Genomic DNA, 23,503 nt, shown 5'->3' on the forward strand with positions numbered 1-23,503 from the left:
TGCCCTGCTGTCGGTTGTCCTGGGCCCTGCTATCAGTTGGCCTGAGCCCAGCTATCAGTGGGCCAGGGCCCTGCTATCAGTGGGCCTGAGCACTGCTATCAATGGGCCTGAGCTCTGCTATCATTGGGCCTGGGCCCTGCTATCAGTGGGCCTGAGCTCTGCTATCAGTGGGCCTGGGCCCTGCTATCAGTGGGCCTGAGCTCTGCTATCGGTGGGCCTGGGCCCTGCTATCGGTGGGCCTGGGCCATGCTATCGGTGGACCTAAGCCCTGCAACCGGTGAACCTGAGCCCTGCAATCGGTGGGCCTGAGCCCTGCTATTGGAGGGCCTGAGCCCTGCTATCGATGGGCCTGAGCCCTGCTATCGGTGGGATGAGCCCTGCTATCGGTGGTCCTGAGCCCTGCAATCGGTGGGCCTGAGCCATGCAATTGCTGTGCCTGAGCCCTGCTATCAGTGGGCCTGGGCCCTGCTATCGGTGTGCCTGAGCCCTGATTTCACTGGGCCTGGGCCCTGATATCAGTAGGCCTGAGCCCTGCAATCAGTGGTCCTGGGCCCTGCTATCAGTGGGCCGGAGCCCTGCTATCGGTGGGCCTGGGCCCTGCTATCAGTGGGCCTGGGCCTTGCTATCAGTGGGCCCGTGCCCTGCTATCGGTGGGCCTGGGCCCTGCTATCAGTGGGCCTGGGCCCTGCTATCGGTGTGCTTGAGGCCTGCTATTGGTGGGCCTGAGACCTGCAATCGGTGGGCCTGAGCCATGCTATTGCTGTGCCTGAGCCCTGATTTCAGTGGGCCTGGGCCCTGATATCAGTAGGCCTGAGCCCTGCAATCAGTGGGCCTGGGCCCTGCTATCAGTGGGCCTGGGCCCTGCTATCGGTGTGCCTGAGCTCTGATTTCAGTGGGCCTGGGCCCTGCTATCAGTGGGCCTGAGCCCTGCAATCAGTGGGCCTGGGCCCTGCTATCAGTGGGCCTGAGCCCGGCTACCAGTGGGCCTGGGCCCTGCTATCAGTGGGCCTGGGCATTGCTATCAGTTGTCCTGTGCCCTGCTATCGGTGGGCCTGAGCCCTGCTATCAGTGGGCATGAGTCCTGCTGTCAGTGGACCTGGGCCCTGCAATCAGTGGGCCTGGGTCCTGCTATCAGTGGGCCTGAGCCCTGCTATAAGTGGTCCTGAGTCCAGCTGTCAGTGGACCTGGGCCCTGCAATCGGTGGGCCTGTGCGCTGCTATCGGTGGGCCTGCGCCCTGCTATCAGTGGGCCTGGGCCCTGCTATCAGTGGGCCTGGGCCCTGCTATCAGTGGGCCTGGGCCATGCTTTCAGTGTGCCTGCGCCCTGCTATCAGTGGGCCTGGGCCATGATTTCAGTGGGCCTGGGCCCTGCTATCGGTGGGCTTGTGCCCTGCTATCAGTGGGCCTGGGCCCTGCTATCAGTGGGCCTGGGCCCTGCTATCACTGTGCCTGGGCCCTGCTATTGGTGGGCCTGAGCCCTGCTATCAGTGGGCCTGTGCCCTGCTATCAGTTGGCCTGGTCCCTGCTATCAGTGGGCCTGGGCCATGATTTCAGTGGGCTTGGGCCCTGCTATCAGTGGGCCTGGGCCCTGCTATCAGTGGGCCTGAGCCCTGCTATCAGTGGGCCTGAGCCATGATTTCAGTGGGCTTGGGGCCTGCTATCAGTGGGTCGGGGCCCTGCTATCAGTGGGCCTGAGCCCTGCTATCGGTGGGTTTGAGCCCTGCTATCGGTGGGCCTGAGCCCTGCAATCGGTGGGCCTGGGCTCGGCTATCAGTGGGCCTGAGCCCTGCTACCAGTGGGCCTGGGCCCTGCTATCAGTGGGCCTGTGCCCTGCTATCGGTGGGCCTGAGCCCTGCTATCAGTGGGCCTGAGCCCTGCTGTCAGTGGACCTGGGCCCTGCTATCGGTGGGCCTGGGCCCTGCTATCGGTGGGCTTGGGCCCTGCTATCGGCGGGCCTGAGCCCTGCAATCGGTGGGCCTGAGCCATGCTATTGCTGGGCCTGAGCCCTGCTATCAGTGGGCCTGGGCCCTGCTATCGGTGGGCCTGAGCCCTGATTTCAGTGGGCCTGGGCCCTGTTATCAGTGGGCCTGAGCCCTGCTATCAGTGGGCCTGAGCCCTGCAATCAGTGGGCCTGGGCTCTGCTATCAGTGGGCCTGAGCCCTGCTATCAGTGGGCCTGGGCCCTGCTGTCAGTGAGCCTGTGCCCTGCTATCGGTGGGCCTGTGCCCTGCTATCGGTGGGCCTGTGCCCTGCTGTCGGTGGGCCTGTGCCCTGCTGTCGGTTGGCCTGAGCTCTGCTATCGGTGGGCCTGGGCCCTGCTATCGGTGGGCCTGAGCCCTGCAATCGGTGGGCCTCAGCCATGCTATTACTGGGCCTGAGCCCTGCTATCAGTGGGCCTGGTCCCTGCTATCGGTGGGCCTGAGCCCTGATTTCAGTGGGTCTGGGCCCTGTTATCAGTGGGCCTGATCCCTGCTATCAGTGGGCCTGAGCCCTGCAATTAGTGGGCCTGGGTCCTGCTATCAGTGGGCCTGAGCCCTGCTATCAGTGTGCCTGGGCCCTGCGATCAGTGGGCCTGAGCCCTGCTATCAGTGGGCCTGGGCCCTGCTAACAGTGGGCCTGTGCCCTGCTATCAGTGGGCCTGGGCCCTGCTATCAGTGGGCCTGGGCCCTGCTATCAGTGTGCCTGCGCCCTGCTATCAGTGGGCCTGGGCCATGATTTCAGTGGGCTTGGGCCCTGCTATCAGTAGTCCTGTGCCCTGCTATCAGTGGGCCTGTGCCCTGCTATCAGTGGGCCTGGGGCCTGCTATCAGTGGGACTGGGCCCTGCTATCAGTGTGCCTGGGCCCTGCTATCGGAGGGCCTGATCCCTGCTATCAGTGGGCCTGTGCCCTGCTATCAGTCGGCCTTGGCCCTGCTATCAGTGGGCCTGGGCCATGATTTCAGTGGGCTTGGGCCCTGCTATCAGTGGGCCTGTGCCCTGCTATCAGTTGGCCTGGTCCCTGCTATCAGTGGGCCTGGGCCATGATTTCAGTGGGCTTGGGCCCTGCTATCAGTGGGCCTGGGCCCTGCTATCAGTGGGCCTGAGCCCTGCTATCAGTGGGCCTGAGCCATGATTTCAGTGGGCTTGGGGCCTGCTATCAGTGGGTCGGGGCCCTGCTATCAGTGGGCCTGAGCCCTGCTATCGGTGGGTTTGAGCCCTGCTATCGGTGGGCCTGAGCCCTGCAATCGGTGGGCCTGGGCTCGGCTATCAGTGGGCCTGAGCCCTGCTACCAGTGGGCCTGGGCCCTGCTATCAGTGGGCCTGTGCCCTGCTATCGGTGGGCCTGAGCCCTGCTATCAGTGGGCCTGAGCCCTGCTGTCAGTGGACCTGGGCCCTGCTATCGGTGGGCCTGGGCCCTGCTATCGGTGGGCTTGGGCCCTGCTATCGGCGGGCCTGAGCCCTGCAATCGGTGGGCCTGAGCCATGCTATTGCTGGGCCTGAGCCCTGCTATCAGTGGGCCTGGGCCCTGCTATCGGTGGGCCTGAGCCCTGATTTCAGTGGGCCTGGGCCCTGTTATCAGTGGGCCTGAGCCCTGCTATCAGTGGGCCTGAGCCCTGCAATCAGTGGGCCTGGGCTCTGCTATCAGTGGGCCTGAGCCCTGCTATCAGTGGGCCTGGGCCCTGCTGTCAGTGAGCCTGTGCCCTGCTTTCAGTGGGCATGTGCCCTGCTGTCGGTTGTCCTGGGCCCTGCTATCAGTTGGCCTGAGCCCAGCTATCAGTGGGCCAGGGCCCTGCTATCAGTGGGCCTGAGCACTGCTATCAATGGGCCTGAGCTCTGCTATCATTGGGCCTGGGCCCTGCTATCAGTGGGCCTGAGCTCTGCTATCAGTGGGCCTGGGCCCTGCTATCAGTGGGCCTGAGCTCTGCTATCGGTGGGCCTGGGCCCTGCTATCGGTGGGCCTGGGCCATGCTATCGGTGGACCTAAGCCCTGCAACCGGTGAACCTGAGCCCTGCAATCGGTGGGCCTGAGCCCTGCTATTGGAGGGCCTGAGCCCTGCTATCGATGGGCCTGAGCCCTGCTATCGGTGGGATGAGCCCTGCTATCGGTGGTCCTGAGCCTTGCAATCGGTGGGCCTGAGCCATGCAATTGCTGTGCCTGAGCCCTGCTATCAGTGGGCCTGGGCCCTGCTATCGGTGTGCCTGAGCCCTGATTTCACTGGGCCTGGGTCCTGATATCAGTAGGCCTGAGCCCTGCAATCAGTGGTCCTGGGCCCTGCTATCAGTGGGCCGGAGCCCTGCTATCGGTGGGCCTGGGCCCTGCTATCAGTGGGCCTGGGCCTTGCTATCAGTGGGCCCGTGCCCTGCTATCGGTGGGCCTGGGCCCTGCTATCAGTGGGCCTGGGCCCTGCTATCGGTGTGCTTGAGCCCTGCTATTGGTGGGCCTGAGACCTGCAATCGGTGGGCCTGAGCCATGCTATTGCTGTGCCTGAGCCCTGCTATCAGTGGGCCTGGGCCCTGCTATCAGTGGGCCTGGGCCCTGATTTCAGTGGGCCTGGGCCCTGATATCAGTAGGCCTGAGCCCTGCAATCAGTGGGCCTGGGCCCTGCTATCAGTGGGCCTGGGCCCTGCTATCGGTGTGCCTGAGCTCTGATTTCAGTGGGCCTGGGCCCTGCTATCAGTGGGCCTGAGCCCTGCAATCAGTGGGCCTGGGCCCTGCTATCAGTGGGCCTGAGCCCGGCTACCAGTGGGCCTGGGCCCTGCTATCAGTGGGCCTGGGCATTGCTATCAGTTGTCCTGTGCCCTGCTATCGGTGGGCCTGAGCCCTGCTATCAGTGGGCATGAGTCCTGCTGTCAGTGGACCTGGGCCCTGCAATCAGTGGGCCTGGGTCCTGCTATCAGTGGGCCTGAGCCCTGCTATAAGTGGTCCTGAGTCCAGCTGTCAGTGGACCTGGGCCCTGCAATCGGTGGGCCTGTGCGCTGCTATTGGTGGGCCTGCGCCCTGCTATCAGTGGGCCTGGGCCCTGCTATCAGTGGGCCTGGGCCCTGCTATCAGTGGGCCTGGGCCATGCTTTCAGTGTGCCTGCGCCCTGCTATCAGTGGGCCTGGGCCATGATTTCAGTGGGCCTGGGCCCTGCTATCGGTGGGCTTGTGCCCTGCTATCAGTGGGCCTGGGCCCTGCTATCAGTGGGCCTGGGCCCTGCTATCACTGTGCCTGGGCCCTGCTATTGGTGGGCCTGAGCCCTGCTATCAGTGGGCCTGTGCCCTGCTATCAGTTGGCCTGGTCCCTGCTATCAGTGGGCCTGGGCCATGATTTCAGTGGGCTTGGGCCCTGCTATCAGTGGGCCTGGGCCCTGCTATCAGTGGGCCTGAGCCCTGCTATCAGTGGGCCTGAGCCATGATTTCAGTGGGCTTGGGGCCTGCTATCAGTGGGTCGGGGCCCTGCTATCAGTGGGCCTGAGCCCTGCTATCGGTGGGTTTGAGCCCTGCTATCGGTGGGCCTGAGCCCTGCAATCGGTGGGCCTGGGCTCGGCTATCAGTGGGCCTGAGCCCTGCTACCAGTGGGCCTGGGCCCTGCTATCAGTGGGCCTGTGCCCTGCTATCGGTGGGCCTGAGCCCTGCTATCAGTGGGCCTGAGCCCTGCTGTCAGTGGACCTGGGCCCTGCTATCGGTGGGCCTGGGCCCTGCTATCGGTGGGCTTGGGCCCTGCTATCGGCGGGCCTGAGCCCTGCAATCGGTGGGCCTGAGCCATGCTATTGCTGGGCCTGAGCCCTGCTATCAGTGGGCCTGGGCCCTGCTATCGGTGGGCCTGAGCCCTGATTTCAGTGGGCCTGGGCCCTGTTATCAGTGGGCCTGAGCCCTGCTATCAGTGGGCCTGAGCCCTGCAATCAGTGGGCCTGGGCTCTGCTATCAGTGGGCCTGAGCCCTGCTATCAGTGGGCCTGGGCCCTGCTGTCAGTGAGCCTGTGCCCTGCTATCGGTGGGCCTGTGCCCTGCTATCGGTGGGCCTGTGCCCTGCTGTCGGTGGGCCTGTGCCCTGCTGTCGGTTGGCCTGAGCTCTGCTATCGGTGGGCCTGGGCCCTGCTATCGGTGGGCCTGAGCCCTGCAATCGGTGGGCCTCAGCCATGCTATTACTGGGCCTGAGCCCTGCTATCAGTGGGCCTGGTCCCTGCTATCGGTGGGCCTGAGCCCTGATTTCAGTGGGTCTGGGCCCTGTTATCAGTGGGCCTGATCCCTGCTATCAGTGGGCCTGAGCCCTGCAATTAGTGGGCCTGGGTCCTGCTATCAGTGGGCCTGAGCCCTGCTATCAGTGTGCCTGGGCCCTGCGATCAGTGGGCCTGGGCCCTGCTAACAGTGGGCCTGTGCCCTGCTATCAGTGGGCCTGGGCCCTGCTATCAGTGGGCCTGGGCCCTGCTATCAGTGTGCCTGCGCCCTGCTATCAGTGGGCCTGGGCCATGATTTCAGTGGGCTTGGGCCCTGCTATCAGTAGTCCTGTGCCCTGCTATCAGTGGGCCTGTGCCCTGCTATCAGTGGGCCTGGGCCCTGCTATCAGTGGGACTGGGCCCTGCTATCAGTGTGCCTGGGCCCTGCTATCGGAGGGCCTGATCCCTGCTATCAGTGGGCCTGTGCCCTGCTATCAGTCGGCCTTGGCCCTGCTATCAGTGGGCCTGGGCCATGATTTCAGTGGGCTTGGGCCCTGCTATCAGTGGGCCTGTGCCCTGCTATCAGTTGGCCTGGTCCCTGCTATCAGTGGGCCTGGGCCATGATTTCAGTGGGCTTGGGCCCTGCTATCAGTGGGCCTGGGCCCTGCTATCAGTGGGCCTGAGCCCTGCTATCAGTGGGCCTGAGCCATGATTTCAGTGGGCTTGGGGCCTGCTATCAGTGGGTCGGGGCCCTGCTATCAGTGGGCCTGAGCCCTGCTATCGGTGGGTTTGAGCCCTGCTATCGGTGGGCCTGAGCCCTGCAATCGGTGGGCCTGGGCTCGGCTATCAGTGGGCCTGAGCCCTGCTACCAGTGGGCCTGGGCCCTGCTATCAGTGGGCCTGTGCCCTGCTATCGGTGGGCCTGAGCCCTGCTATCAGTGGGCCTGAGCCCTGCTGTCAGTGGACCTGGGCCCTGCTATCGGTGGGCCTGGGCCCTGCTATCGGTGGGCTTGGGCCCTGCTATCGGCGGGCCTGAGCCCTGCAATCGGTGGGCCTGAGCCATGCTATTGCTGGGCCTGAGCCCTGCTATCAGTGGGCCTGGGCCCTGCTATCGGTGGGCCTGAGCCCTGATTTCAGTGGGCCTGGGCCCTGTTATCAGTGGGCCTGAGCCCTGCTATCAGTGGGCCTGAGCCCTGCAATCAGTGGGCCTGGGCTCTGCTATCAGTGGGCCTGAGCCCTGCTATCAGTGGGCCTGGGCCCTGCTGTCAGTGAGCCTGTGCCCTGCTATCGGTGGGCCTGTGCCCTGCTATCGGTGGGCCTGTGCCCTGCTGTCGGTGGGCCTGTGCCCTGCTGTCGGTTGGCCTGAGCTCTGCTATCGGTGGGCCTGGGCCCTGCTATCGGTGGGCCTGAGCCCTGCAATCGGTGGGCCTCAGCCATGCTATTACTGGGCCTGAGCCCTGCTATCAGTGGGCCTGGGCCCTGCTATCGGTGGGCCTGAGCCCTGATTTCAGTGGGTCTGGGCCCTGTTATCAGTGGGCCTGATCCCTGCTATCAGTGGGCCTGAGCCCTGCAATTAGTGGGCCTGGGCCCTGCTATCAGTGGGCCTGAGCCCTGCTATCAGTGTGCCTGGGCCCTGCGATCAGTGGGCCTGAGCCCTGCTATCAGTGGGCCTGGGCCCTGCTAACAGTGGGCCTGTGCCCTGCTATCAGTGGGCCTGGGCCCTGCTATCAGTGGGCCTGGGCCCTGCTATCAGTGTGCCTGCGCCCTGCTATCAGTGGGCCTGGGCCATGATTTCAGTGGGCTTGGGCCCTGCTATCAGTAGTCCTGTGCCCTGCTATCAGTGGGCCTGTGCCCTGCTATCAGTGGGCCTGGGCCCTGCTATCAGTGGGACTGGGCCCTGCTATCAGTGTGCCTGGGCCCTGCTATCGGAGGGCCTGATCCCTGCTATCAGTGGGCCTGTGCCCTGCTATCAGTCGGCCTTGGCCCTGCTATCAGTGGGCCTGGGCCATGATTTCAGTGGGCTTGGGCCCTGCTATCAGTGGGCCTGTGCCCTGCTATCAGTGGGTCTGGGCCCTGCTATCAGTAGGCCTGAGCCCTGCTATCAGTGGGCCTGAGCCCTGCTATCAGTGGGCCTGGGCCCTGATTTCAGTGGGCTTGGGGCCTGCTATCAGTGGGTCTGGGCCCTGCTATCAGTGGCCCTGAGCCCTGCAATCGGTGAAACTGAGCCCTGCAATCGGTGGGCCTGAGCCCTGCTATTGGTGGGCCTGAGCCATGCTATCGGTGGGCCTGAGCCCTGCTATCGGTGGGCTTGAGCCCTGCTATCGGTGGGCCTGAGTGCTGCAATCGGTGGGCCTGAGCCATGCTATTGCTGTGCCTGAGCCCTGCTATCGGTGGGCCTGGGCCCTGCTATCGGTGGGCCTGAGCCCTGATTTCAGTGTGCCTGGGCCCTGTTATCAGTGGACCTGAGCCCTGCTATCAGTGGGCCTGAGCCCTGCTATAAGTGGTCCTGAGTCCAGCTGTCAGTGGACCTGGGCCCTGCAATCAGTGGGCCTGGGCCCTGCTATCGGTGGGCCTGAGCCCTGCTATCAGTGGGCCTGAGTCCTGCTGTCAGTGGACCTGGGCCCTGCTATCGGTGGCCCTGGGCCCTCCTATCAGTGGGCCTGTGCCCTGCTATCAGTGGGCCTGGGCCCTGCTATCAGTGGGCCTGGGCCCTGCTATCAGTGTGCCTGCGCCCTGCTATCAGTGGGCCTGGGCCATGATTTCAGTGGGCTTGGGCCCTGCTATCGGTGGGCCTGTGCCCTGCTATCAGTGGGCCTGTGCCCTGCTATCAGTGGGCCTGGGCCATGATTTCAGTGGGCCTGGGCCCTGCTATCGGTGGGCCTGGGCCCTGCTATCAGTGGGACTGGGCCCTGCTATCACTGTGCCTGGGCCCTGCTATCGGAGGGCCTGAGCCCTGCTTTCAGTGGGCCTGTGCCCTGCTCTCAGTTGGCCTGGGCCCTGCTATCAGTGGGCCTGGGCCATGATTTCAGTGGGCTTGGGCCCTGCTATCAGTGGGCCTGGGCCCTGCTATCAGTGGGCCTGAGCCCTGCTATCAGTGGGCCTGAGCCATGATTTCAGTGGGCTTGGGGCCTGCTATCAGTGGGTCTGGGCCCTGCTATCAGTGGGCCTGAGCCCTGCTATCGGTGGGCTTGAGCCCTGCTATCGGTGAGCCTGAGCCCTGCAAGCAGTGGGCCTGGGCCCTGCTATCAGTGGGCCTGAGCCATGCTACCAGTGGGCCTGGGCCCTGCTATCAGTGGTCCTGTGCCCTGCTATCGGTGGGCCTGAGCCCTGCTATCAGTGGGCCTGAGCCCTGCTGTCAGTGGACCTGGGCCCTGCTATCGGTGGGCCTGGGCCCTGCTATCGGTGGGCTTGGGCCCTGCTATCGGCGGGCCTGAGCCCTGCAATCGGTGGGCCTGAGCCATGCTATTGCTGGGCCTGAGCCCTGCTGTCAGTGGGCCTGGGCCCTGCTATCAGTGGGTCTGGGCCCTGCTATCAGTGGGCCTCAGCCCTGCTATCAGTGGGCCTGAGCCCTGCTATCAGTGGGCCTGGGCCATGATTTCAGTGGGCTTGGGGCCTGCTATCAGTGGGTCTGGGCCCTGCTATCAGTGGGCCTGAGCCCTGACTTCAGTGGGTCTGGGCCCTGCTGTCAGTTGGCCTGTGCACTCCTATCAGTGCGCCTGAGCCCTGCTACAAGTGGGCCTGAGCCCTGCTATCAGTGGGCCTGGGCCCTGCTGTCAGTGGGCCTGTGCCCTGCTATCAGTGGGCCTGGGCCCTGTTATCAGTGGGCCTGAGCCCTGCAATCGGTGGGCCTGAGCCATGCTATTGCTGGGCCTGAGCCCTGCTATCAGTGGGCCTGGGCCCTGCTATCGGTGGGCCTGAGCCCTGATTTCAGTGGGCCTGGGCCCTGTTATCAGTGGGCCTGAGCCCTGCTATCAGTGGGCCTGAGCCCTGCAATCAGTGGGCCTGGGCTCTGCTATCAGTGGGCCTGAGCCCTGCTATCAGTGGGCCTGGGCCCTGCTGTCAGTGAGCCTGTGCCCTGCTATCGGTGGGCCTGTGCCCTGCTATCGGTGGGCCTGTGCCCTGCTGTCGGTGGGCCTGTGCCCTGCTGTCGGTTGGCCTGAGCTCTGCTATCGGTGGGCCTGGGCCCTGCTATCGGTGGGCCTGAGCCCTGCAATCGGTGGGCCTCAGCCATGCTATTACTGGGCCTGAGCCCTGCTATCAGTGGGCCTGGGCCCTGCTATCGGTGGGCCTGAGCCCTGATTTCAGTGGGTCTGGGCCCTGTTATCAGTGGGCCTGATCCCTGCTATCAGTGGGCCTGAGCCCTGCAATTAGTGGGCCTGGGCCCTGCTATCAGTGGGCCTGAGCCCTGCTATCAGTGTGCCTGGGCCCTGCGATCAGTGGGCCTGAGCCCTGCTATCAGTGGGCCTGGGCCCTGCTAACAGTGGGCCTGTGCCCTGCTATCAGTGGGCCTGGGCCCTGCTATCAGTGGGCCTGGGCCCTGCTATCAGTGTGCCTGCGCCCTGCTATCAGTGGGCCTGGGCCATGATTTCAGTGGGCTTGGGCCCTGCTATCAGTAGTCCTGTGCCCTGCTATCAGTGGGCCTGTGCCCTGCTATCAGTGGGCCTGGGCCCTGCTATCAGTGGGACTGGGCCCTGCTATCAGTGTGCCTGGGCCCTGCTATCGGAGGGCCTGATCCCTGCTATCAGTGGGCCTGTGCCCTGCTATCAGTCGGCCTTGGCCCTGCTATCAGTGGGCCTGGGCCATGATTTCAGTGGGCTTGGGCCCTGCTATCAGTGGGCCTGTGCCCTGCTATCAGTGGGTCTGGGCCCTGCTATCAGTGGGCCTGAGCCCTGCTATCAGTGGGCCTGAGCCCTGCTATCAGTGGGCCTGGGCCCTGATTTCAGTGGGCTTGGGGCCTGCTATCAGTGGGTCTGGGCCCTGCTATCAGTGGCCCTGAGCCCTGCAATCGGTGAAACTGAGCCCTGCAATCGGTGGGCCTGAGCCCTGCTATTGGTGGGCCTGAGCCATGCTATCGGTGGGCCTGAGCCCTGCTATCGGTGGGCTTGAGCCCTGCTATCGGTGGGCCTGAGTGCTGCAATCGGTGGGCCTGAGCCATGCTATTGCTGTGCCTGAGCCCTGCTATCGGTGGGCCTGGGCCCTGCTATCGGTGGGCCTGAGCCCTGATTTCAGTGTGCCTGGGCCCTGTTATCAGTGGACCTGAGCCCTGCTATCAGTGGGCCTGAGCCCTGCTATAAGTGGTCCTGAGTCCAGCTGTCAGTGGACCTGGGCCCTGCAATCAGTGGGCCTGGGCCCTGCTATCGGTGGGCCTGAGCCCTGCTATCAGTGGGCCTGAGTCCTGCTGTCAGTGGACCTGGGCCCTGCTATCGGTGGCCCTGGGCCCTCCTATCAGTGGGCCTGTGCCCTGCTATCAGTGGGCCTGGGCCCTGCTATCAGTGGGCCTGGGCCCTGCTATCAGTGTGCCTGCGCCCTGCTATCAGTGGGCCTGGGCCATGATTTCAGTGGGCTTGGGCCCTGCTATCGGTGGGCCTGTGCCCTGCTATCAGTGGGCCTGTGCCCTGCTATCAGTGGGCCTGGGCCATGATTTCAGTGGGCCTGGGCCCTGCTATCGGTGGGCCTGGGCCCTGCTATCAGTGGGACTGGGCCCTGCTATCACTGTGCCTGGGCCCTGCTATCGGAGGGCCTGAGCCCTGCTTTCAGTGGGCCTGTGCCCTGCTCTCAGTTGGCCTGGGCCCTGCTATCAGTGGGCCTGGGCCATGATTTCAGTGGGCTTGGGCCCTGCTATCAGTGGGCCTGGGCCCTGCTATCAGTGGGCCTGAGCCCTGCTATCAGTGGGCCTGAGCCATGATTTCAGTGGGCTTGGGGCCTGCTATCAGTGGGTCTGGGCCCTGCTATCAGTGGGCCTGAGCCCTGCTATCGGTGGGCTTGAGCCCTGCTATCGGTGAGCCTGAGCCCTGCAAGCAGTGGGCCTGGGCCCTGCTATCAGTGGGCCTGAGCCATGCTACCAGTGGGCCTGGGCCCTGCTATCAGTGGTCCTGTGCCCTGCTATCGGTGGGCCTGAGCCCTGCTATCAGTGGGCCTGAGCCCTGCTGTCAGTGGACCTGGGCCCTGCTATCGGTGGGCCTGGGCCCTGCTATCGGTGGGCTTGGGCCCTGCTATCGGCGGGCCTGAGCCCTGCAATCGGTGGGCCTGAGCCATGCTATTGCTGGGCCTGAGCCCTGCTGTCAGTGGGCCTGGGCCCTGCTATCAGTGGGTCTGGGCCCTGCTATCAGTGGGCCTCAGCCCTGCTATCAGTGGGCCTGAGCCCTGCTATCAGTGGGCCTGGGCCATGATTTCAGTGGGCTTGGGGCCTGCTATCAGTGGGTCTGGGCCCTGCTATCAGTGGGCCTGAGCCCTGACTTCAGTGGGTCTGGGCCCTGCTGTCAGTTGGCCTGTGCACTCCTATCAGTGCGCCTGAGCCCTGCTACAAGTGGGCCTGAGCCCTGCTATCAGTGGGCCTGGGCCCTGCTGTCAGTGGGCCTGTGCCCTGCTATCAGTGGGCCTGGGCCCTGCTATCAGTGGGCCTGGGCCCTGCTATCAGTGGGCCTGAGCCCTGCTATCAGTGGGCATGGGCCCTGCTATCAGTGGGCCTGGGCCATGATTTCAGTGGGCTTGGGCCCTACTATCAGTCGGCCTGGGCCCTGCTATCGGTGAGCCTGAGCCCTGCTATCGGTGCGCCTGAGCCCTGCTATCAGTGGGCCTGAGCCCTGCGATCAGTGGGCCTGGGCCCTGCTTTCAGTGGGCCAGAGCCCTGCTATCAGTGGGCCTGGGCCCTGCTATCAGTGGGCCTGGGCCATGATTTCAGTGGGCTTGGGCCCTGCTATCAGTGGGCCTGAGCCTGCTATCAGTGGGCCTGCGCCCTGCTATAAGTGGGCCTGTGCCCTGCTATCGGTGGGCCTGGGCCCTGCTATCGGTGGGCCTGAGCCCTGCTATCCGTGGGTCTGGGCCCTGCTATCAGTGTGCCTGAGCCCTGCTATCAGTGGGCCAGAGCCCTGCAATCAGTGGGCCTGAGTCCTGCTATCAGTGGACCTTGGCCCTGCTATCAGTGGGCCTGTGCCCTGCTATCAGTGGGCCTGGGCCCTGCTGTCAGTGGGCCTGAGCCCTGCTGTCAGTGGGCCTGGGCCCTGCTGTCAGTGGTCCTGTGCCCTGCTATCGGTGGGCATGTGCCCTGCTATCGGTGGGGCTGGGCCCTGCTCTCAGTGGGCCTTCGCCCTGCTATCAGTGGGCCTGGGCCCAGCTATCAGTGGGCCTGAGCCCTGCTATCGGTGGGCTTGAGCCCTGCTATCGGTGGGCTTCAGCCCTGCTATCGGTGGTCCTGAGCCCTGCAATCGGTGGGCCTGAGCCATGCCATTGCTGTGCCTGAGCCCTGCTATCAGTGGGCCTGGGCCCTGCTATCGGTGTGCCTGAGCCCTGCTATCGGTGGGCCTGGGCCCTGCTATCAGTGGGCCTGAGCCCTGCTATCGGTGGGCCTGGGCCCTGCTATCAGTGGGCCTGGGCCTTGCTATCAGTGGGCCTGTGCCCTGCTATCGGTGGGCCTGGGCCCTGCTATCAGTGGGCCTGGGCCCTGCTATCGGTGGGCTTGAGCCCTGCTATCGGTGGGCCTGAGCCCTGCAATCGGTGGGCCTGTGCCATGCTATTGCTGGGCCTGAGCCCTGCTATCAGTAGGCCTGGGCCCTGCTATCGGTGGGCCTGAGCCCTGATTTCAGTTTACCTGGGCCCTGTTATCAGTGGGCCTGAGCCCTGCTATCAGTGGGCCTGAGCCCTGCAATCAGTGGGCCTGGGCTCTGCTATCAGTGGGCCTGAGCCCTGGTATCAGTGGGCCTGGGCCCTGCTTTCAGTGGGCCTGGGCCCTGCAATCGGTGTGCCTGTGACCTGCTATCAGTGGGCCTGAGCCCTGCTATCGGTGGGCCTGAGCCATGCTATCGGTGGGCTTGGGCCCTGCTTTCGGTGGGCCAGGGGCCTGCTGTCCGTGGACCTGGGCCCTGCTATCAGTGGGCCTGGGCCCTGCTATCAGTGGGCCTGTGCCCGGCTATCATTGGGCCTGGGCCCTGCTAATCAGTGGGCCTGGGCCATGATTTCAGTGGGCATGGGCCCTGCTATCAGTGGGCCTGGGCCCTGCTATCAGTGGGCCTGAGCCCTGCTATCAGTGGGCCTCAGCCCTGCTATCAGTGGGCCTGAGCCCTGCTATCAGTGGGCCTGGCCCATGATTTCAGTGGGCTTGGGGCCTGCTATCAGTGGGTCTGGGCCCTGCTATCTGTGGGCCTGAGCCCTGACTTCAGTGGGTCTGGGCCCTGCTGTCAGTTGGCCTGTGCCCTCCTATCAGTGGGCCTGTGCCCTGCTATCAGTGGGCCTGGGCCCTGCTGTCAGTGGGCCTGTGCCCTGCTATCAGTAGGCCTGGGCCCTGCTATCAGTGGGCCTGGGCCCAGCTATAAGTGGGCCTGAGCCCTGCTAGCAGTGGGCATGGGCCCTGCTATCAGTGGTCCTGGGCCATGATTTCAGTGGCCTTGGGCCCTGCTATCAGTCAGCCTGTGCCCTGCTATTGGTGAGCCTGAGCACTGCTATCGGTGGGCCTGAGCCCTGCTATCAGTGGGCCTGGGCCCTGCTATCAGTGGGCCTGTGCCCTGCTATAGGTGGGCCTGGGCCCTGCTATCGGTGGGCCTGAGCCTGCTATCAGTGGGCCTGCGCCCTGCTATCAGTGGGCCTGTGCCCTGCTATCGGTGGGCCTGGGCCCTGCTATAGGTGGGCCTGGGCCCTGCAATCGGTGGGCCTGAGCCCTGCTATCCGTTGGTCTGGGCCCTGCTATCAGTGTGTCTGAGCCCTGCTATCATTGGGCCTGAGCCCTGCAATCAGTGGGCCTGAGTCCTGCTATCAGTGGGCCTTGGCCCTGCTATCATTGGGCCTGTGCCCTGCTATCAGTGGGCCTGGGCCCTGCTGTCAGTGGGCCTGAGCCCTGATGTCAGTGGGCCTGGGCCCTGCTGTCAGTGGTCCTGTGCCCTGCTATCGGTGGGCCTGTGCCCTGCTATCGGTGGGCCTGTGCCCTGCTATCGGTGGGCCTGGGCCCTGCTATTAGTGGGCCTGAGCCCTGCTACCAGTGGGCCTGAGCCCTGCTATCGGTGGGATTGAGCCCTGCTATCGGTGGGCTTGAGCCCTGCTATCGGTGGGCCTGAGCCCTGCAGTCGGTGGGCCTGAGCCATGCCATTGCTGTGCCTGAGCCCTGCTATCAGTGGGCCTGGGCCCTGCTATCCGTGTGCCTGAGCCCTGATTTCAGTGGGACTGGGCCCAGATATCAGTAGGCCTGAGCCCTGCAATCAGTGGGCCTGGGCCCTGCTATCAGTGGGCCTGAGCCCTGCTATCGGTCGGCCTGGGCCCTGCTATCAGTGGGCCTGGGCCTTGCTATCAGTGAACCTGTGCCCTGCTATCGGTGGGCCTGGGCCCTGCTATCAGTGGGCCTGGGCCCTGCTATCGGTGGGCTTGAGCCCTGCTATCGGTGGGCCTGAGCCCTGCAATCGGTGGGCCTGAGCCATGCTATTGCTGGGCCTGAGCCCTGCTATCAGTGGGCCTGGGCCCTGCTATCGGTGGGCCTTAGCCCTGATTTCAGTGTTTCTGGGCCCTGTTATCAGTGGGCCTGAGCCCTGCTATCAGTGGGCCTGGCCCATGATTTCAGTGGGCTTGGGCCCTGTTTTCAGTGGGTCTGGGCCCTGCTATCAGTGGGCCTGAGCCCTGCTATCAGTGGGCCTGAGCACTGCTATCAGTGGGCCTGAGCCCTGCTATCAGTGGGCCTGGCCCATGATTTCAGTGGGCTTGGGCCCTGCTATCAGTGGGTCTGGGCCCTGCTATCAGTGGGCCTGGGCCCTGCTATCAGTGGGCCTGAGCCCTGCTATCGGTCGGCCTGGGCCCTGCTATCAGTGGGCCTGGGCCTTGCTATCAGTGAACCTGTGCCCTGCTATCGGTGGGCCTGGGCCCTGCTATCAGTGGGCCTGGGCCCTGCTATCGGTGGGCTTGAGCCCTGCTATCGGTGGGCCTGAGCCCTGCAATCGGTGGGCCTGAGCCATGCTATTGCTGGGCCTGAGCCCTGCTATAAGTGGGCCTGGGCCCTGCTATCGGTGGGCCTGAGCCCTGATTTCAGTGTTTCTGGGCCCTGTTATCAGTGGGCCTGAGCCCTGCTATCAGTGGGCCTGGCCCATGATTTCAGTGGGCTTGGGCCCTGCTATCAGTGCGTCTGGGCCCTGCTATCAGTGGGCCTGAGCCCTGCTATCAGTGGGCCTGAGCACTGCTATCAGTGGGCCTGAGCCCTGCTATCAGTGGGCCTGGCCCATGATTTCAGTGGGCTTGGGCCCTGCTATCAGTGGGTCTGGGCCCTGCTATCAGTGGGTCTGGGCCCTGCTATCAGTGGGCCTGGGCCCTGCTATCAGTGGGCCTGAGCCCTGCAATCAGTGGGCCAGGGCCATGCTATCAGTGGGCCTGGGCCCTGCTACCAGTGGGTCTGGCCCCTGCTATCAGTGGGCCTGAGCCCTGCTATCAGTGGGCCTGAGCACTGCTATCAGTGGGCCTGGGACATGATTTCAGTGGGCTTGGGGCCTGCTATCAGTGGGTCTGGGCCCTGCTATCAGTGGGCCTGAGCCCTGCTATTGGTGGGCTTGAACCCTGCTATCGGTGGGCCTGAGCCCTGCAATCGGTGGGCCTGAGCCATGCCATTGCTGGGCCTGAGCCCTGCTATCAGTGGACCTGGGCCCTGTTATCAGTGGGCCTGAGCCCTGCAAACAGTGGGCCTGGGCCCTGTTATCAGTGGGCCTGAGCCCTGCTGCCAGTGGGCCTGGGCCCTGCTATCAGTGGGACTGTGCCCTGCTATCGGTGGGCCTGAGCCCTGCTATCAGTGGGCCTGAGCCCTGCTGTCAGTGGACCTGGGCCCTGCTATCGGTGGGCCTGGGCCCTGCTATCGGTGGGCTTGAGCCCTGCTATCGGTGGGCCTGAGCTCTGCAATCGGTGGGACTGAGCCATGCTATTGCTGGGCCTGAGCCCTGCTATCAGTGGGCCTGGGCCCTGCTATCGGTGGGCCTGAGCCCTGATTTCAGTGGGCCTGGGCCCTGTTATCAGTGGGCCTGAGCCCTGCTATCAGTGGGCCTGAGCCCTGCAATCAGTGGGCCTGGGCCCTGCTATCAGTGGGCCTGAGCCCTGCTATCAGTGGGCCTGGGCCCTGCTGTCAGTGAGCCTGTGCCCTGCTATCAGTGGGCATGAGCCCTGCTGTCGGTTGTCCTGGGCCCTGCTATCAGTTGGCCTGAGCCCAGCTATCACTGGGCCAGGGCCCTGCTGTCAGTGGGCCTGAGCACTGCTATCAATGGGCCTGAGCTCTGCTATCATTGGGCCTGGGCCCTGCTATCAGTGGGCCTGAGCTCTGCTATCAGTGGGCCTGGGCCCTGCTATCAGTGGGCCTGAGCTCTGCTATCAGTGGGCCTGAGCCCTGCTGTCAGTGGACCTGGGCCCTGCTATCGGTGGGCCTGGGCCCTGCTATCGGTGGGCTTGAGCCATGCTATCGGTGGGCCTGAGCTCTGCAATCGGTGGGACTGAGCCGTGCTATCAGTGGGCCTGGGCCCTGCTATCGGTGGGCCTGAGCCCTGATTTCAGTGGGCCTGGGCCCTGTTATCAGTGGGCCTGAGCCCTGCTATCAGTGGGCCTGAGCCCTGCAATCAGTGGGCCTGGGCCCTGCTATCAGTGGGCCTGAGCCCTGCTATCAGTGGGCCTGGGCCCTGCTGTCAGTGAGCCTGTGCCCTGCTTTCAGTGGGCATATGCCCTGCTGTCGGTTGTCCTGGGCCCTGCTTTCAGTTGGCCTGAGCCCAGCTATCAGTGGGCCAGGGCCCTGCTATCAGTGGGCCTGAGCACTGCTATCAATGGGCCTGAGCTCTGCTATCATTGGGCCTGGGCCCTGCTATCAGTGGGCCTGAGCTCTGCTATCAGTGGGCCTGGGCCCTGCTATCAGTGGGCCTGAGCTCTGCTATCGGTGGGCCTGGGCCCTGCTATCGGTGGGCCTGGGCCATGCTATCGGTGGACCTAAGCCCTGCAACCGGTGAACCTGAGCCCTGCAATCGGTGGGCCTGAGCCCTGCTATTGGAGGGCCTGAGCCCTGCTATCGATGGGCCTGAGCCCTGCTATCGGTGGGATGAGCCCTGCTATCGGTGGTCCTGAGCCCTGCAATCGGTGGGCCTGAGCCATGCAATTGCTGTGCCTGAGCCCTGCTATCAGTGGGCCTGGGCCCTGCTATCGGTGTGCCTGAGCCCTGATTTCACTGGGCCTGGGCCCTGATATCAGTAGGCCTGAGCCCTGCAATCAGTGGTCCTGGGCCCTGCTATCAGTGGGCCGGAGCCCTGCTATCGGTGGGCCTGGGCCCTGCTATCAGTGGGCCTGGGCCTTGCTATCAGTGGGCCCATGCCCTGCTATCGGTGGGCCTGGGCCCTGCTATCAGTGGGCCTGGGCCCTGCTATCGGTGTGCTTGAGCCCTGCTATTGGTGGGCCTGAGACCTGCAATCGGTGGGCCTGAGCCATGCTATTGCTGTGCCTGAGCCCTGCTATCAGTGGGCCTGGGCCCTGCTATCAGTGGGCCTGGGCCCTGATTTCAGTGGGCCTGGGCCCTGATATCAGTAGGCCTGAGCCCTGCAATCAGTGGGCCTGGGCCCTGCTATCAGTGGGCCTGGGCCCTGCTATCGGTGTGCCTGAGCTCTGATTTCAGTGGGCCTGGGCCCTGCTATCAGTGGGCCTGAGCCCTGCAATCAGTGGGCCTGGGCCCTGCTATCAGTGGGCCTGAGCCCGGCTACCAGTGGGCCTGGGCCCTGCTATCAGTGGGCCTGGGCATTGCTATCAGTTGTCCTGTGCCCTGCTATCGGTGGGCCTGAGCCCTGCTATCAGTGGGCATGAGTCCTGCTGTCAGTGGACCTGGGCCCTGCAATCAGTGGGCCTGGGTCCTGCTATCAGTGGGCCTGAGCCCTGCTATAAGTGGTCCTGTGTCCAGCTGTCAGTGGACCTGGGCCCTGCAATCGGTGGGCCTGTGCGCTGCTATCGGTGGGCCTGCGCCCTGCTATCAGTGGGCCTGGGCCCTGCTATCAGTGGGCCTGGGCCCTGCTATCAGTGGGCCTGGGCCATGCTTTCAGTGTGCCTGCGCCCTGCTATCAGTGGGCCTGGGCCATGATTTCAGTGGGCCTGGGCCCTGCTATCGGTGGGCTTGTGCCCTGCTATCAGTGGGCCTGGGCCCTGCTATCAGTGGGCCTGGGCCCTGCTATCACTGTGCCTGGGCCCTGCTATTGGTGGGCCTGAGCCCTGCTATCAGTGGGCCTGTGCCCTGCTATCAGTTGGCCTGGTCCCTGCTATCAGTGGGCCTGGGCCATGATTTCAGTGGGCTTGGGCCCTGCTATCAGTGGGCCTGGGCCCTGCTATCAGTGGGCCTGAGCCCTGCTATCAGTGGGCCTGAGCCATGATTTCAGTGGGCTTGGGCCCTGCTATCAGTGGGCCTGGGCCCTGCTATCAGTGGCCCTGGGCCCTCCTATCAGTGGGCCTGTGCCCTGCTATCAGTGGGCCTGGGCCCTGCTATCAGTGGGCCTGGGCCCTGCTATCAGTGTGCCTGCGCCCTGCTATCAGTGGGCCTGGGCCATGATTTCAGTGGGCTTGGGCCCTGCTATCGGTGGGCCTGTGCCCTGCTATCAGTGGGCCTGTGCCCTGCTATCAGTGGGCCTGGGCCCTGCTATCAGTGGGCCTGGGCCCTGCTATCATTGGGCCTGGGCCATGATTTCAGTGGGCCTGGGCCCTGCTATCGGTGGGCCTGGGCCCTGCTATCAGTGGGCCTGGGCCCTGCTATCACTGTGCCTGGGCCCTGCTATCGGAGGGCCTGAGCCCTGCTTTCAGTGGGCCTGTGCCCTGCTCTCAGTTGGCCTGGGCCCTGCTATCAGTGGGCCTGGGCCATGATTTCAGTGGGCTTGGGCCCTGCTATCAGTGGGCCTGGGCCCTGCTATCAGTGGGCCTGAGCCCTGCTATCAGTGGGCCTGAGCCCTGCTGTCAGTGGACCTGAGCCCTGCTATCAGTGGGCCTGGCCCATGATTTCAGTGGGCTTGGGCCCTGCTATCAGTGCGTCTGGGCCCTGCTATCAGTGGGCCTGAGCCCTGCTATCAGTGGGCCTGAGCACTGCTATCAGTGGGCCTGAGCCCTGCTATCAGTGGGCCTGGCCCATGATTTCAGTGGGCTTGGGCCCTGCTATCAGTGGGTCTGGGCCCTGCTATCAGTGGGTCTGGGCCCTGCTATCAGTGGGCCTGGGCCCTGCTATCAGTGGGCCTGAGCCCTGCAATCAGTGGGCCAGGGCCATGCTATCAGTGGGCCTGGGCCCTGCTACCAGTGGGTCTGGCCCCTGCTATCAGTGGGCCTGAGCCCTGCTATCAGTGGGCCTGAGCACTGCTATCAGTGGGCCTGGGACATGATTTCAGTGGGCTTGGGGCCTGCTATCAGTGGGTCTGGGCCCTGCTATCAGTGGGCCTGAGCCCTGCTATTGGTGGGCTTGAACCCTGCTATCGGTGGGCCTGAGCCCTGCAATCGGTGGGCCTGAGCCATGCCATTGCTGGGCCTGAGCCCTGCTATCAGTGGACCTGGGCCCTGTTATCAGTGGGCCTGAGCCCTGCAAACAGTGGGCCTGGGCCCTGTTATCAGTGGGCCTGAGCCCTGCTGCCAGTGGGCCTGGGCCCTGCTATCAGTGGGACTGTGCCCTGCTATCGGTGGGCCTGAGCCCTGCTATCAGTGGGCCTGAGCCCTGCTGTCAGTGGACCTGGGCCCTGCTATCGGTGGGCCTGGGCCCTGCTATCGGTGGGCTTGAGCCCTGCTATCGGTGGGCCTGAGCTCTGCAATCGGTGGGACTGAGCCATGCTATTGCTGGGCCTGAGCCCTGCTATCAGTGGGCCTGGGCCCTGCTATCGGTGGGCCTGAGCCCTGATTTCAGTGGGCCTGGGCCCTGTTATCAGTGGGCCTGAGCCCTGCTATCAGTGGGCCTGAGCCCTGCAATCAGTGGGCCTGGGCCCTGCTATCAGTGGGCCTGAGCCCTGCTATCAGTGGGCCTGGGCCCTGCTGTCAGTGAGCCTGTGCCCTGCTATCAGTGGGCATGAGCCCTGCTGTCGGTTGTCCTGGGCCCTGCTATCAGTTGGCCTGAGCCCAGCTATCACTGGGCCAGGGCCCTGCTGTCAGTGGGCCTGAGCACTGCTATCAATGGGCCTGAGCTCTGCTATCATTGGGCCTGGGCCCTGCTATCAGTGGGCCTGAGCTCTGCTATCAGTGGGCCTGGGCCCTGCTATCAGTGGGCCTGAGCTCTGCTATCAGTGGGCCTGAGCCCTGCTGTCAGTGGACCTGGGCCCTGCTATCGGTGGGCCTGGGCCCTGCTATCGGTGGGCTTGAGCCATGCTATCGGTGGGCCTGAGCTCTGCAATCGGTGGGACTGAGCCGTGCTATCAGTGGGCCTGGGCCCTGCTATCGGTGGGCCTGAGCCCTGATTTCAGTGGGCCTGGGCCCTGTTATCAGTGGGCCTGAGCCCTGCTATCAGTGGGCCTGAGCCCTGCAATCAGTGGGCCTGGGCCCTGCTATCAGTGGGCCTGAGCCCTGCTATCAGTGGGCCTGGGCCCTGCTGTCAGTGAGCCTGTGCCCTGCTTTCAGTGGGCATATGCCCTGCTGTCGGTTGTCCTGGGCCCTGCTTTCAGTTGGCCTGAGCCCAGCTATCAGTGGGCCAGGGCCCTGCTATCAGTGGGCCTGAGCACTGCTATCAATGGGCCTGAGCTCTGCTATCATTGGGCCTGGGCCCTGCTATCAGTGGGCCTGAGCTCTGCTATCAGTGGGCCTGGGCCCTGCTATCAGTGGGCCTGAGCTCTGCTATCGGTGGGCCTGGGCCCTGCTATCGGTGGGCCTGGGCCATGCTATCGGTGGACCTAAGCCCTGCAACCGGTGAACCTGAGCCCTGCAATCGGTGGGCCTGAGCCCTGCTATTGGAGGGCCTGAGCCCTGCTATCGATGGGCCTGAGCCCTGCTATCGGTGGGATGAGCCCTGCTATCGGTGGTCCTGAGCCCTGCAATCGGTGGGCCTGAGCCATGCAATTGCTGTGCCTGAGCCCTGCTATCAGTGGGCCTGGGCCCTGCTATCGGTGTGCCTGAGCCCTGATTTCACTGGGCCTGGGCCCTGATATCAGTAGGCCTGAGCCCTGCAATCAGTGGTCCTGGGCCCTGCTATCAGTGGGCCGGAGCCCTGCTATCGGTGGGCCTGGGCCCTGCTATCAGTGGGCCTGGGCCTTGCTATCAGTGGGCCCATGCCCTGCTATCGGTGGGCCTGGGCCCTGCTATCAGTGGGCCTGGGCCCTGCTATCGGTGTGCTTGAGCCCTGCTATTGGTGGGCCTGAGACCTGCAATCGGTGGGCCTGAGCCATGCTATTGCTGTGCCTGAGCCCTGCTATCAGTGGGCCTGGGCCCTGCTATCAGTGGGCCTGGGCCCTGATTTCAGTGGGCCTGGGCCCTGATATCAGTAGGCCTGAGCCCTGCAATCAGTGGGCCTGGGCCCTGCTATCAGTGGGCCTGGGCCCTGCTATCGGTGTGCCTGAGCTCTGATTTCAGTGGGCCTGGGCCCTGCTATCAGTGGGCCTGAGCCCTGCAATCAGTGGGCCTGGGCCCTGCTATCAGTGGGCCTGAGCCCGGCTACCAGTGGGCCTGGGCCCTGCTATCAGTGGGCCTGGGCATTGCTATCAGTTGTCCTGTGCCCTGCTATCGGTGGGCCTGAGCCCTGCTATCAGTGGGCATGAGTCCTGCTGTCAGTGGACCTGGGCCCTGCAATCAGTGGGCCTGGGTCCTGCTATCAGTGGGCCTGAGCCCTGCTATAAGTGGTCCTGTGTCCAGCTGTCAGTGGACCTGGGCCCTGCAATCGGTGGGCCTGTGCGCTGCTATCGGTGGGCCTGCGCCCTGCTATCAGTGGGCCTGGGCCCTGCTATCAGTGGGCCTGGGCCCTGCTATCAGTGGGCCTGGGCCATGCTTTCAGTGTGCCTGCGCCCTGCTATCAGTGGGCCTGGGCCATGATTTCAGTGGGCCTGGGCCCTGCTATCGGTGGGCTTGTGCCCTGCTATCAGTGGGCCTGGGCCCTGCTATCAGTGGGCCTGGGCCCTGCTATCACTGTGCCTGGGCCCTGCTATTGGTGGGCCTGAGCCCTGCTATCAGTGGGCCTGTGCCCTGCTATCAGTTGGCCTGGTCCCTGCTATCAGTGGGCCTGGGCCATGATTTCAGTGGGCTTGGGCCCTGCTATC

This window comes from Somniosus microcephalus, chromosome 6 (assembly GCF_052327205.1).
Source record: "Somniosus microcephalus isolate GS21.2 chromosome 6, FLI_Smic_1.0, whole genome shotgun sequence".
In the NCBI taxonomy this organism is placed as follows: domain Eukaryota; kingdom Metazoa; phylum Chordata; class Chondrichthyes; order Squaliformes; family Somniosidae; genus Somniosus; species Somniosus microcephalus.